This window comes from Battus philenor, unplaced genomic scaffold (assembly GCF_028537555.1).
Source record: "Battus philenor isolate CCGP_79_NKW_IND1 unplaced genomic scaffold, ilBatPhil1.0.hap1 SCAF_3, whole genome shotgun sequence".
Lineage (NCBI taxonomy): Eukaryota > Metazoa > Arthropoda > Insecta > Lepidoptera > Papilionidae > Battus > Battus philenor.
In genome coordinates, this window is record NW_027181693.1 from 9450586 (window position 1) to 9461461 (window position 10876).

Consider the following 10876-nt stretch of genomic DNA (forward strand, 5'->3'; position numbering starts at 1 on the left):
TATAAAAAAGAAATGTTTTAGTATTAATATTATAAATCGAATATTACTACCCACGTGTGTAGTTTTATTCTAAAAAAATCACAATAAATCTATTTGAAATAAAAAGCAAGTTTACCCGGGCAAATAAGACTTGGGTGCTATATGTATAGGCGGCATCTTTGAACTCGCTCGACTGCTCGCCTCATTTACATAATCGTATGTTTCAAAATCTTGCCGCGGAACGACGGTCTTGTCGATTGTCAACTCTCCACACACTTTAGTGTTGTGTAAACATAAATATAATTTCCTTTTCTTTATCGGTATCTAATTTAAATATTACTCTACAATGAAAACCTCGTACTTCTGAGGAAAAGTAGCTGTACAATGATTTATTTTTTATTAATCAATACTTATTTGCAATAAAAAAGTTATTTATAGCAAATCATTATTTTATTCACAAAATTTCTATTAAAACATTATTAACTGAACATTTTTGTAACATTGTTAAATAATTTTAATAACATTATTACCTAAGTTATTAATAAACATTTATTTCAGATTCATAAAGCTTTTACCACTTTGAATAGAAATGAAAGAAAGCGAAGTGTATATAGAATTATTTATATCTATGAAATTGTTGATGTATGGAACAACTTGCTTAAATCGGTAAAATTATCCGTGCAGGATATATTGTAAATATATTGAGATAATTACATGCAATGCTAAAAATGTATATAAATTAATTTATTAATTTATATGTCAGCTGATAGATCCACTGCATAGGCCTTCTTTTTATAGAAATGTTATTTACATAAATGACACCTAAATTTTGAAAGCATTGCAATGAGTATCGATGCATGATTTTTGAGCGAACGTCACTAAAGTCCACAAATTCTCGACGCGGCGCCCAGTAGCCGCCTCACTAGCTTTCTTCATAAATCAAAAGTTGTTTTTGTGTGTTATCGGAGGATAATCGGCGGTAGCTACTACGATGTGGAACCATTGCATCACCGCTTCGTCCGTCATTATCTCCTGAACGCATTTTTAGGAAGGTTGAATCTTAAAAAATCGATCCTAATTATCGGGGCCACCTCATTTTCTAAATATGTGATATCGACAAGCTAGTTTATAAAAGTTTAAGTACTTAAAATATTTTTTTAAGTAGGTATTTAAGTTTTTAAGTATGTAATTCATAAAAAAATAATGCCATTAAAAAGGTCTAATGAATTTTCATTTCTTTTAAGAGTTTTGAATGCTAAATGCAGACAAAATTTAGCCAAAAAAGTTAAATTTTTTTTATGACTGTATATATCATAAAATACATAATTAATTCTTTGGGCTTAAGACCATAACAGCTACATATACTATTACAATATTTCTAACTAAATTTTTATTTTTTAAAAAAACTTCCATTTATCCTACAGATTTTATCAAACAAACGTGTATTACTTAACTTCACCTTGAGAAGTAGCTAATTAATTGAATATGTATTGGTGTTAGAACTTCCATTATAGATCCATAGGAAGATGGACGTGAGTAGTGTCGTTGAGTAACATGATTGTGTCAGCACATTTTCATCTACTTCGCCTAATTGCTCACCCGTGGCGTGATGGATGGACCTGCTGGGCTGCCCCCCTCCACCTTTTCCCCCCTCGCGGCAAACCCCACAAGCACAAGGGTTGTTCCGAGAAATTCCATTATCGTTCGCCTCGCTTCATATTTGACAATACTCTAGACTAGGCGATTTGTAAATCTGTTCAGCAAATTATTATAAGTATACAACGGGAGATGATTTAAAACTCAAACCGAAAAGCTTTTAATAAAATATTCTTAAGTTAAACATTTTGTCCGGGTAATCTATTTTATGTAATGGTAACAAATTAATAATTTAACGTATCCATTGAATAAAAAAAATTAGTTTAAATATAAGTTTAAGTGATCCAAATTTTGTACCAATCAAATTAGGGGAAGTTAAGCAAAATACATCGAAAACCAATAATAAATCGGTAGGTATATCTGGGGTACACAAAAAATATAATTAAAGGGGTGAGTGGTGTGTATTGATTACCGTTGTGCTGTTGTCATAAATCCGTCTTTTCCGTTCCACAGAATGAAAAGGAAATGAAAAAAGATCAATATTTGGACAGAATTGATTACAGCGAGCACAACCGGACGCGAATATATTCCCCACGGCGCTAACAAACTTAAAGAACAGGATGGGATTTTTGTCGGATTCATGTTAACTCGCCCGTTTTCAAACTTATGCTGTCACAACTAAATAATACAAAGAGTTTTTTTAAAGCCTTTTCAATTGAAAGTACACACACATCTGCGATAGATTAAATAGGAAATCGACCGCGGCTCCCGAATGCGGCTCTGATTTCGCATTGAATTGAGATCAGACGCACTTCCGCTGTATAATCAAACTCAATTCGAATTTAAATCGACTTCGTTTTTTGCCGTTTTCATTCTCATTCCGTTATAGCTTCAACGTAATTGGAAAGCACGTTTTCAATTTATACCAATACTGAACCAATTAAATTGCTAATAAGCGCAAAACAGTAAATTGTGTTTATAGTGCACATTATTTATAATAAATGTTGATTTGAGAGTTGATGAAAGTTACATTTTAATTACCAAAGTGTCAATTCTTTTTGAAGTAATAAGATGTAAGTCACTATTTGTAAAACATAATTTATTGTAATCTACATTGATTAAATGCTACAGAAGCCTTTATGTACTCAATATGAAAATATAATTTTGAATTAGTCCAGATCACGATGCACTCATATACAATAATATAACTAAACATTTTTCAGTGTTTAAACAAAATAGTTACACATCTTTTATGATTTAAAGTTAAATTAAAGGTAATGTTAAAACAAGTGTTTTTAATTAAACACTTTAATATACCATAGCACGTATTGGGCTATTCCGCTTTTATGGATATTTATAAATAAATTAAGTGTCAATCATTACTGAAAAGTTATTTATTAAAAATCTTTATTTTAATGATTATTATTACATATTAAAACTATTTTATTAACATGTAAGAGCAAATGCGAAGTAATTTATACTCTCATGACTAACCTTTAAGCCTAAAAAATTTCATTAGTTCTAAATACTTTAGGTGAAAGTTTATATTCAATAAAAGACGCACAAAGTACAAAATTCGTTGTAGTAATGATTCATATTTATTGTATTAAGAAATATAATTCAATTACAGATGTTCAATATCCATTTGTAAATGAAGGTAAATTCAATAAGCCCAATGGTTAGTAAATGTTTTTGTGCAACATTGAGGCGCCCACACTAAGGTGATGGACAAACGGTTCCCCTTGCAAAATCTTTTAGAATAAGTAGTCCGTTATTATTCGTTCCGTAGAATTATTCAAACACTTTTATATTAAATATTTTAGTCTAATTGCATTATATTTATTTGAAGTTTATTCTCTTAATTTGTTTATTCAGATTATTAACTACAAATCAATTAATTCACATGATTGATTACAAATATACAAAGACTTGCTTTATCACAATGAGAAAATTAAAAAAAATATTTGTACTACGGCAATAATTTCAAATTAATTTTTTTTAAATATTTAAATATCTTGTTAATAGTTATGTTACATAAATACACTTCTTTTATAAGAATAAAAATAAATTAAAAGACAAAATATGAATTTAAATATTAATGATGAGTATCATAAAAAAGCAAGAAACGTTTTTGTTACTGTGATAAATGTGTTATAACCTAACGTATACTATTTTATGATTAAAATTAAATCTTGCCAGGTATATAATGTACCACAGAGTTTTTTTTTTTTGGTAATCTGCACATAAGATAACATTACATGAAAAACTAAAAAGCGGCCATACTGCAATACACATATTTGACAAATAAGGCATTGAGCTTAAGTTCTTTTATTTCTTCTTGTATAAACATTATAACGATAAATTCCAGCCAGTTTACTGTCGGCTGATAACATTTCTTCCTTTATTTACACGATAGCTATGATTCCAGGTCTATTTAAACAAGTTGATAGATAAAGCGCGATAGGGAAGCGGCGCTCTTGTCAAGAGAAAGAAAACAAAACAAATAAAGATCCGGCTCTTAAGTCGACTGTGTAACACCAGGGGTTGCTTTAAGAAAGCAAACACGGCACGACACACAAAGTAAGTTATTTTTGGCAGCGTTTAGGATTCGGTTAGAATTATTTATTAATTTTCTTTTTAAAATAAAATTTAGGAACAATTTTATTACTTAAAAAGGATATTAGGCCGGTAAATAAATTTGAATTTATAGATGTCGTTTACAAAGCTCAATGCCTTCAGGCTTCAATTTACTTGCGGATATTGGCATCAATTTGGCCAAGCCGTTCAATTTATAGCACGTAAAAAATAAGTTAACAAGTTAGAATTTTAATTAAATACCTCAAAGTGCACTAATCTACAAAATGTAATTTTTAATTCAATTACAATTAATAGTTTTTATATCTCTTACTCTTTTACAGATAACTTAAATACGCATATCCATGTTCTCATTTTTATTTCAAGTTACTTTATGATCATTGGTAGCTTAGTGGTTAAGAAAAACGAGTGGCGGAGCGTTGATCGCAGGTTCGATTGCCGCTACTCAACGACGGTTAATATAAACAATGTTAGAAAACCGATATGCCCTTGGACCAAACGTCCGAAATATATGTCATTTATATATATAACGACGCTAATAAAAACATGCAAAAAATAATTTTTATGTAAATAATGTAGTGATTGATTCACCTATACGTAAGTTACGTTTAATTACAATCAATTTTAAAGCATCAAAGGCAACTTAATTAAAACTTCAAATCTAAAAATTCTTACTCGTCACGTAACCTATTCTGTATTATTTTGCGTCCTGTATTATCAAGATTTAAATTTTTACAACAGAATCTAAAAACCTCTTCGGTAATTCAGGCAAGAGTAACTGACCAAGTCGAAGCTCGGCTCTTACAGTTGCGCTTGAGTCGAAATTCTAAACGCCTTCCGAGTGACAACCCAAGTGGAAGTCCCCTCACGAGAGCCCTTGTACCATGTCACTCCATGGAGCGGCCGCCTAAGCGAGCGAAAAGCTCAGCACTTCCCAATCCAATATTTTTTCATGTGATGTATCGGCTCATCCCGAGGACGGAGACTTGCAATCGTAGGTCGTGGATTCGGTTCCCGGGATACAATCTTATATAATGTACACTTTGGGTATTAATTACATAGGATTTCCACTATTCACAGACAGGTTTCCAGAGGATGGGCAGCAGCGACCTCCGCGTACCTTAATACCAGACTGCGATCGCCAACTCGCCTGTTAAGCGCAGCGGCTATGGTATATCCCTCATTGACATCTACGGGCTGAAACGACGAAGATGTATTGGCCCAAACTGAGATTCCCTAGGGAGCCGTCATGGTAAATGATGAAATCGACGTTTAGTCAAGTCAGTGGAATCTGTGAAAGCCAATACAACAACAAAGTAGATCCAGCCAAAAAAAATACATCGTTAAGATTTGGACGGTCGTAAGATCCTATAATTTTAATTACCGGCTTATTTATCATTTATTCCCATAATTATTTGATATGAGTACTGTAGTACTTGAAAACATTTATTTTTATAAAAATTGCGCTTGCTCTATGAATAATCTCTAATCTGTTATGACGAAAGTCCGTAAGTGCAGAACGCGTTAATATTTACGCATTTATTGAAGTAAATGACTTGCAATAAAAATACGCGTATGATTGGGCGTCGATGGAATTTAGAAATTTCCTAGAAAGTGGCCCCGTCGTTGCCGGACCGACTCTCCCGCGGTGTTACGGTTCACTAAGGTACAATTTAAACTTGTAATTTGAATAAGGAAGGCAGTATGGTTAGGTTACATCTGGTAAGACCAGATAGTTAATGAGAAATCTAACCGCGTTTTACAGTTGCCGCTTACTATTCGATAACGACTGAAATGTTATGCAAATAACATTGCTTAGTACTTTGAACGATACTAAACAAACAAAGAGGTTCTTCCAAAACCATTTATATGCAGTTGCAAAATTTTAGTACACGTGGCCCGTAATGTACGTGGTATTTTCAATACATCGTATTTAAAACTAAAGGTTTGTTACAAACAAAGCTTTAAAGTAGTAGAAGAAAAACTCAGAACACGAATATTTTCGAAGTTACTAAAGATTTTTCGATGCAATAAATTGTGGCAGATGTAAATTCTAATTGCTGTGCTACGCGAGGGTTAACGATCGTGAAACCAGGCCTTCCGCATCGGGAAAGCTGCCGCAGGTAACAAGCTCGGTCAAGTGAATAGTATGGTAATACCGCTATCATTTCCTTTGCGCTACGAAGCACTCGCTCTGGTTACATTTCTTTAAGCATAACTTTATATTTACCATTTTCATAATGTTTATTTACATATTTATAACAAAAGAAGGAAGTTTGCTCAACTTCCAACACGTTTTGAGTTTATTTATTTTTGCGCTGATACCTGACTTTATGTCACGAATCACAGGATTTACTTGTTTGCCAAGTTAATAAATTCTTACTGGTGCACTGTGCTAGAATTTTGGTATTACCGCCATCGCCGCTAGAGAGGTGGCGCTGCCGACCTACATTTGAAATTTTTACAACAAATAAAATAACAGATTTTAATTGTAACAAAATTAAACAAATATAACCTAACCTACTGTTGAGGTGGCGTTAATGAGTAAGCAGGGGATTTTCTTAAATAATTTTTATTTTAAATGTTTCTCTATCGTCAGCAACATCTTTTCTGTCGATAGACGTCCACTACGTATACATAGGTCTCCTCCGTAATACTAACCCAAAAATAATTAATACGTAATAAGAAACATTGAAAGTCGCTTGATGCACGCCACTTACAACCGGACCTATTGGAAATCTATGGGAGAGGACTTTAATCATCAGGGGACTTCCAAAAGCTGAATTGGTAATGATTTTACTCGTGATTTTTAAAATGAATAAATTCAATAAGGAAAATATCGACAAGACAATCCTTAATTGCGTAAACAACTTCACATTTACAATAGTATAATATGTTGTTTAGTCGATATATTAATCATCGATAGTTAAATTGAAACCATTAAGATCATATTTAGATGCCTTCACTTCGATTAAGCTGTGAAAGTTGTAAAGATAAACAAAATAGGACATCATCAAACATGAATAAGAGATAACGTCGTGTAACGCCTTTGAAATAACAATAACAAAGCAAGAATAAACTATAGACAAATTATTGCCTTCTACAAACAAAGATAACAATGAGTTGTAAACAAATGTACATTCGTTAATATGAACTAAACATTTTTTTAAATACTCTTTCACCGTCTTGTTTTCGGGATATGGATATACACCCTCCGACTTTCACCTTTCCTCTCATCTTTCATTCTTCATATTTTCTATTATTCAGCATACATTTAACGTACAGCATTTACCCACATTACATTTACGTATCGCCTCCCATTCCATGCCACACTTCCTGTTACATTGTTCCTGTGTTACACGGCTTGGTTATGTCTAATTACGAAACCCTGCAACACATTCGCAAGAAAGTGTGGTGGTTCTCCTCCTCTTCCAAAAGGGAAGCGATGTTGCCGCAAGCAATGCTCTTACCCACTTCGCAAGACATTCTACGAACTAAACACTAGTGTTAGCACGTTATCTGCCACCTGTCACCCCAGAATGGTTGGCATCTGGGGTCTAAGAGTTCTGAAGTGAAGAGCAAGGACCAGCAAACAGCGTACGCCGTAAACCCACAGGATAAACATACGGCGTTATCGTCAGAATACATTGGATGTAGTCCACATCCAATCGGTCCTATTGGAAATATTTAGGGGGGAAGCTATGTCCAAAAGTGTACGTGGTGTGGCTGAAATGATAATGTCGGTTCGGACAAATTTAGGAATGGAGATTCTGTTAGTGTTGGGTGATATCTAAGCATTGAGTATCCTGGCTGAGGTTAACGTAGGACAATGGACCTGATTCATTCGATGTTGAACTTAATTGACTTATATGGTCATCACAAACAGGGGCCTCTATGCCAAACCATTAAGGCAGAATGCATCGCTGTCAAAATAACTAAAAATTTTATTGAATTTGCTTGCACCACGTAACATAACAGTGATAGCCCAGTGGTAGAAGACTGAGACTTACGACCGTAGGTCGCGGGTTCAATTCCCGGGATATGTTTTTATATAATTCACACTTTGTGCATTAATTATATAGGATTGCCACTGCTTACAAACAAGTTTCCCGAGGATAGGCAGTAGCGTCCTCTGCGTACCATAATACCACACTGCGATATCCGACCTGCCTGCCAAGCGTGGCGATTATGGTATATCCCCTACAGTTATATCTGTGGTAGGCCTATGCCATGCAGGTGTCTATGGGCTGAAAACGACGTAACATAAAAGCTTTACATCTATAATTGGTAGAATCAAAAAGTACATGTAATACGGACCATTGTCGGGTTTTTGCGAATTTTTATTCTACACAAAAATTGTTCAGTCAATATTACTCATAGCAAGGTTTACTAAATAACAGAATTCATCTGTCTCTTCTCACGTTTGTCCAGCCCAAAAGTTTAAATATCATAGGAACTTCTTCGTAGGTTTCACACTACGCGAAGTGTATTCCAGGTGGATACGTACAAAAGAACAATACAATATTTTATACATCTGAGTAAATTAAATTCCGTTGAAACTCATAAAAAATGTTCTTTGGGGTGCTCTATAATTAATAATTTTATCTATATGCTGGTTAAAAAGTTTATGATAATAAAAATAATACACAACACCATTATTGTTTTAATAATTTTATTCTCTTAAAAAATTAGTTAATAAACATTTTACACTTACTCGGAATTTTGTAATACTAATAACTAATACTAATGAATTTTTTATTAAAAGAAAAAGTTCAATGGCCTTTCAATTTCTGATAATCAACAGCCGAAGACGATTCCTCAAGAATTTGTGTATATTGATTAGATTTAATAGAATCGACATGTTCACAAATCAATGCCCTATTCACTTAGACGTTCTCCCTTTGTATATGAATCTAGAAGAAATCACGTTTTACGATAAGACCGCCATTTGTACTTCATTTTTTGCCTATTACATGTGATTTCATTTTAAATCAATTCTAAATCAAATTATTCAAATAAGCACTTACACATACTTTTAATCGTCGATTATTTTTACATTATAGTAACCTACCATCGACTCTATATGCTGATTTGATGAGGCTCTTCTCCACCAGGCCAGAATCTCAACAGTTGCTCTTTTTACATGAAATTTAATAATATTTGATGTAATATATGTGCCATTGTAATATCAACCATATAAACGAGTCAACAGACCATTTAAGTTTCACACATTTCGAGCAGTTATAAACTCTTGAAGCTATAATAAGATTTATTTGATAATGTACTTTTAATTTTAGATCAAAAACAGAAAAATAATGTCTAAGATATCACGAGGAACTTTTTTATGTGTGTATAAATATAATATGCTGTTAACATTTTAAATATGAAATTTAGGAGTTGCAAATTTATTTTAATTTCTTACATTTATCATGTGATTGTCACTATTTAATATATAAGTATATAAATTTTGACAACCAATCGTCAAGGTACAATTTTTTTAAGAACATCCCTCAAGGAATCTCTCTAGCTTGGCCTGCAAAGCTCTTTTTTTGTAAAATAAATATGAAATTTTAGCGGCATGGCTACATTAAATAATTAAAAATAAATGAATCATCATCATCACCATGTCAGTCGATAGACACCCATTGCGGAACATGGCCCTCCACCAAAGATCGCCACGACGGCTGGTCTCGCTCCGCCCGCATCCGGCGACTTCCCGCAACCTTGACTATGTCGTCGGTCTACCTTGTGGAGAGCCTACCCACACCACGTCTACCTGCACGTTGTCGAACAAATGAATAGTGACATAAAATTATTGTTTTGTTCAACAAAAGCAGTATATGATTTTCTTTATTAAAAGTTATTCAGAGAACGCGTCAATTAACGTCCTACACGTAACATGGTTTACTTTTGTTGATTCGCTGTAGTAGAGTAGTTTCGTCGCTAGTGGCAGGTGTGTGTGGCGGCCGGAGAGCGGGATGCTCAGGGCTTTGCGGCACGGTCGCCGACGTGAGCGGCAACATCAAAGCGAGTGCGAGGGTCGACGCACGCGGCGCTCGATTCTCGATGCTCCCTCGTCCCGCCCGCCGCCGCTACCCTTTTATACATAGTGTTGTACCAAATAAAATATTATTTATCACTATTGCTATAATAGCTTCTCCTAAGTTAGAAGAATTATTATTATTTCTCACTATTGTTATAATACCTATTCTTAAATTATCAGAATTGTTTTTATTTCTCTCCATTGCTATCATAGCGACATAAGTTAGTAGAATAAAAATAAAATAATTTTAATTGTATATCCTCAAATTATATATAACACACGCGTGCAATGAAATCAAAATATAATCTACGAATAAAATTGATACTCAGTTATTTATACACAGCTTTTATCCACTAATAAATTCAAAAACAAATATTAAATATCTTTATTCAATTAGGCATTGACGTATTCATCAAAATTTTCTTATGGCCTGACATTTAGCACCTTTGTCCCCTTTAGGTAAACAATCTGTCAATAACAATGTTTTTCTTTGTTTACTTCTTGTACCACTGTAAGTATGCATTTTACCTATTTGGCTTTTGCATCTGCAACTCATTTTAAATTCTTAATAGTGTTTCTTAGATGATGCAACTTACTACTGGAATTTTTCGTAGCCGAACGCAAATGTAGTCAACTAACGTATCTTCGTCATCATAATTTCAG